Source organism: Priapulus caudatus, unplaced genomic scaffold, assembly GCF_000485595.1.
Source record: "Priapulus caudatus unplaced genomic scaffold, Priapulus_caudatus-5.0.1 Scaffold563, whole genome shotgun sequence".
Lineage (NCBI taxonomy): Eukaryota > Metazoa > Priapulida > Priapulimorpha > Priapulimorphida > Priapulidae > Priapulus > Priapulus caudatus.
The window spans coordinates 47919-52815 of record NW_014577624.1 but is presented as its reverse complement, the minus strand read 5'-3'; the positions used below and the strand labels follow the sequence as shown (position 1 = coordinate 52815).

The following is a 4897-nucleotide window of genomic DNA, read 5'->3' as shown; positions in this document are numbered from 1 at the left end:
TATATATATATATATATATATATATATATATATATATATATAACGAATGTTGCAGCAACAAGATTTTAGCTGCATACAATCTTAGTGTCTCGTATCGTCCAATCAGCAATTAGTAAACGAACTCTCACTTGAAGCAATTTTTTTGCTTCTCGGACAGACAAGTTAGACATAGAGTTTCTAGCACTAAACACTATAATAGCTCGTTTCCTACGGTTTTCCAGGACCACGGTTCCATTTTCCAAGACTTTTCCTATTTTTTGTTTTTAAATTCCAGGACTTTCCAGATTTTTACGGAAGAATAGTAGTGTGTACCGTTAACCGTTACACTCTTGATTTGCACAGGTCTTGATGGCTGTTTACCATTAATGATCCGATGATGAACGGCTTACGATGTTGCCACTGACCCGCTATTATATGCAATTAGACACGCTCGCTGCCTGTCATGGACTCTATCAACTGAAGACAAAACAGTTTCCTTATCGGCAAGCTGCATAGGTGAAAAAAAAAAAAAAAAACAATAACCTTTGTACAAGGTCTACGCCGTGGACCGGATGGAACAGCTGAACAGACTACACTGTACTATTGCGCTATTCATCACTATAACGTGTACGAGTGAGAAGGAGAGAGAGAGAGATGGCCTATAACTGCATGATTTGGCCTCTTTATCAGATTCATTAACTGCTCGCTGCGGAGCAAGTATCTAAATATTGCTCATGCACAAGATGTCCTCATCCATAGGAAAATTTACTCTGACACCTCAACAAAAACTTGTCAAAAGCAACCAACTGCGTGCTGCAGGCCATTACGGTTATGTAATCCCCCACTTCTATTCTGATACAGCGTCTATTGGCACCCACACTGGAAATTGCTGGGAGCGGTGAATCTGATATCAATCCTGTAGAATAAGCATAGGAAAGTGGGATGCCTTTTTCTATAAAGCTGTAGAGAGTGAGAGATTCACAATGACCAGTCGGGCTAGCAGGAAACCCTTACCATGAAATGTTAGCGGTAATAAAAAACCTAAACATTCAGCCCTTACTGGATGAAAAACCCTGGAAACAGTGAAACCACTAAAATCGGAACCCTAAAGCCTGGCGCACATTGAGTTATTTTACTCAAGTAAAACGTGAGTCAAATTTACATCAACGAAAATTCCGCCGCACACGTGCAGTTAAAAATGACGCGATGTCGTCAAAATTACTCAAGCGAAAATTCCGCGCCACACGTGAGTAAATTGACTCATGCGTCATATTTCTGAGCCTAAAATAGCTCACATGTGCGCCGGCTTAACAATAAAACCATTGGGCTAAGGGAAAACCTTAAACATAATGAAACCCTACGATTCGAACGCCTCAACAATGAGACCCTGGCTTAGAGACTTAGGATGAATGAAACCCTAAACAGTGAAACCCTTAACATTGAATACTGAACAGCGAAACCCTAACATTAAAACACCTGACAGCAAAACCCTAAAACATGTGAAATACTGAACAGCGAAACGCCTAACATGAAATACTAAACAGTGAACCCACCGTTAATCATTTGACTAATACTCGACGCTGCAACAGTTGGAAATCCATTAACATTGAAACACTGAACATGAAACCCTAACAATGAAACCCTCGAGTTAATGAAGCCCTAATTGATGAAAACCTGAACACTGAAAACAGTGACAGGTAATTCCCTGGAGAGTAAAGCTTCTGGCAGGGCGGTAAACCTTAAGCAAATAAGCGCCTGACTAGTGACAAACCTTTCATAAAAGGCCTGGAGACAATAAAAACCTCCAAAAGGACCAGTGAAATCCATACTATTGAAGCCTATGACGAGAAAGGGGTCTGGAAGGCGTAAACCCTCACAATCAATTCCTGAGGTAAGCGCTTACCATGGAAGCCCTGTAGTGTTTCTGCTAGAATGGGTTCTAGTAGGATGCTAGCTAGAGAGCAGGTCTGCTTGCTGTTGCGGTCCCAAGCATCGGAGCAGGTGCACCATCACGCTGATTCCTTCCGTCTCCCACCGCCTGCACAACAACCAGCAGCATGACGACATCCGTTACACTGCTCACAGCCAGGATGGTGTGACAGTTACAATGCTGCGCTCAACCGCCGTCGTTGGAAGCGCGTTCTAATCGGAAGAAACGTCAAGAAACGAGTTGCACTGAATTTTACGCAAAACACGATTTTGTGACGCATGGCTAACTATGAGTCATAAAAAATGCCGGGAATCTGTTAGCCGGGTTCGTGTATCGAATTGCTAGGATGCCTATTAGCCTGCCCCAGCTCGCAATTACGGCATTGCGCGTCTAACGCAGTAAGTTGTGTAGATTCAGCAATTTTTATTCTGTGAGAAAGTCGGACTGCCAGCCCAGTATTACATTACTGCAACGAATGTTTTGTGGTCCTTCCGGGCCTTCGAATGTAGATGCAATTCTAAATCACGCACTTAACTAATGAAAGCTTATCAGTGAGCGAAAATCTTTACTGAGAAAGCCAGACATATGATGAATCTTTCTTCAATGTAATGCATGAAACCGGATTAACCATTTATGAATAAATGCTGGCTGATTTTCACGAAAGAATTGACAGCCGACAGTCAACTTAAATTATGCTCTGCCGGACTGTTCTCATCAATTCACACTCAATCTCTCCATCAAAACTCTCACAGACTCACACGCTATCTTATACCCTAGACGGCAACAGCTTCAGTGTGGCATTACAGCTTAAAGCGTCAGTTGTCATTAGGCGCCAGGTTTTACATTAAAGTGTATCTATTGCCGCCAACATCTCAACTGGTCTTTCACGTCTGAATGATCATGGAAGCGTTACAGCACTTCTGCACGCTATATACCTAGCCCACCCCCTACGTCACTCGGTTCTTAAATCTGGAGGTCGTTGGGGGTTTTTCCCGGGGTCATGACAAGTGTCATTAAATGAACAAATCCATTTTAAAATTCTATATAAATCGGGCTGCGTTTAAAAAAAATTTGTTTCGGGCGTTCACGGTACTGACCAAGAAGTCTGATGACGGTCGTGGCGGCCAAAAGTAAGAACCACTATATATACTATGGCAAACGCTACAGTCAACATGCCACCATTCTCTCTACCCCTTTCTCGCCCCTGATTTTACTTCTCTTCCCTTTCTCATCCTAGATTCTCATCGAGAAGGAGTGGTTGTCGTTTGGACACAAGTTCACTGAGCGCTGCGGACATCTGGCCGGAGACGCGAAGGAGACCGCTCCCATCTTCACTCAGTTCATTGACAGCACCTGGCAGGTGTGTAGCTCAGCGTCCGCCCCACCGCTGTCACTAGCACTGACATTGTCAATGTTACAGCTGCTTGCTACCGTGTGTCACCACCGTAGTTCCCACTGTTTTTGCTTTTAGGGGGAGGACGGTACCGGTAGCACACGATACGATCCGTACCATGGTACCATGGTGCACGTATCGCAATACTTTCAAGAGAAACTGCCTAGCAAACTATACACGTAACCGGTACTCTACCAATCATGGGAATTCTTACAAATCAGTACCGTGGAGCATTTAGAAAACAACTGCTATTGAATAGCGAATTGTGCCATGCTTCTTGTGTTTTCTAGTGAGACTATGCAACCGAATTCTATGGATTTTATTAAGTAGAGTATCGATAAGTGTATCATAGGTAGTCAAACGTATCGATACGTGTATTGTCGAGGTTTGTATGGTGTGATACATCGATATATCAATGAATCATCTCTCCTTATTTGCTGTCACCGTCATGGACACTGCCACCATCAATGTTGCCTCTACCGTAGACGCCACAGCCATCACCACTGTCTCTCTAGAGGTTTCAAAAACTGTAATAGAGGAAACCTAAAAAATAGGCAACTGTCGGAGTGCCATCCCTTGACCGGTCGACGATTTTTTAACGCAAAGTAGGCCAAACCAGTGGCAATAGCCACAGTCTAATCTCTCGAGGACACTTATGCATCATACGAATAAATGATAGTTGTGTTTAGATTAAGAGTGCATATAATATAGTTAATATATAGATAATATATAATATATAATATAGATAATATATAATAATATAGATGCTATATTATGCACGCATGTTAATCTCATCAATAAATGTGAATGTTTACGTACCGTGTTGTTTTTAATATCTCTCGCCCTTCAAATATTTACTCTCTAAATTGTTGGTTATTTTTAGCGGGGCGGTATGAATCGACATTTATTTATATTTTCGAAAGCGTATGACAGCAATTGAATCTTTTCCTCCTCCTCCTCCTCCTCCTCCTCCTCCTCCTCCTCCTCCTCAGCAGAGAAGAGAGAGAGAGAGAGCGAAGAGAGAGAGAGATAAGAGAGAGAGAGAGAGAGAGCAGAGCAGGAGAGAGATAAAGAGAGCAGAGGAGAGCGAGAGCAGAGAGAGAAGAGAGAGACAAGCAGAAGAGAGAGGAGAGAGAAGATCCGCTTGCATGCACGTTTGCATGTATCGCATTCAAGCACGACTTCATGTCCTGCGCTAGCGGCAAAGTACCTTCTAAACAGCGTATTGATTCCTCCCCCCGCACCTGGCTCTGATCCTTCGCCCAGCAAAGCACATCCATCAAGCTCGCCGCGGATGTACGCCCACTCTCAAACCGGTACAGCTCCCATAACCGCCAAACGTAGCCAGCAGAACCAAATGTCCTCGCCGAGAGCACGACATTACCTTATATACATTTCGACGCATTCCCGTTTTCATAAATACGGACGACCGGTTTATTACATACAGCGATTCATCTTTGTGGCGGGCCTGATCTATTATTTCGCTGACCTTCACTGCGATTCGACCGACCCGCATTTTCATGTCTAACTCTAATTCGCGGCAGCAGCCGCCAGATTGATAAGCCATCATCAATCGAGTCGTAGTGATTCTCGAC

The 4897-nt window shown here is 43.4% G+C and overlaps 1 protein-coding gene across 1 annotated transcript in view; it reads left to right on the top strand.

Moving 5' to 3' along the window:
- Nucleotides 1-4897, top strand: part of LOC106811681 (myotubularin-related protein 6-like) — a 108660-nt gene that overhangs the window by 96533 nt on the left and 7230 nt on the right. The gene's annotated exons all lie outside the window — the stretch shown is intronic.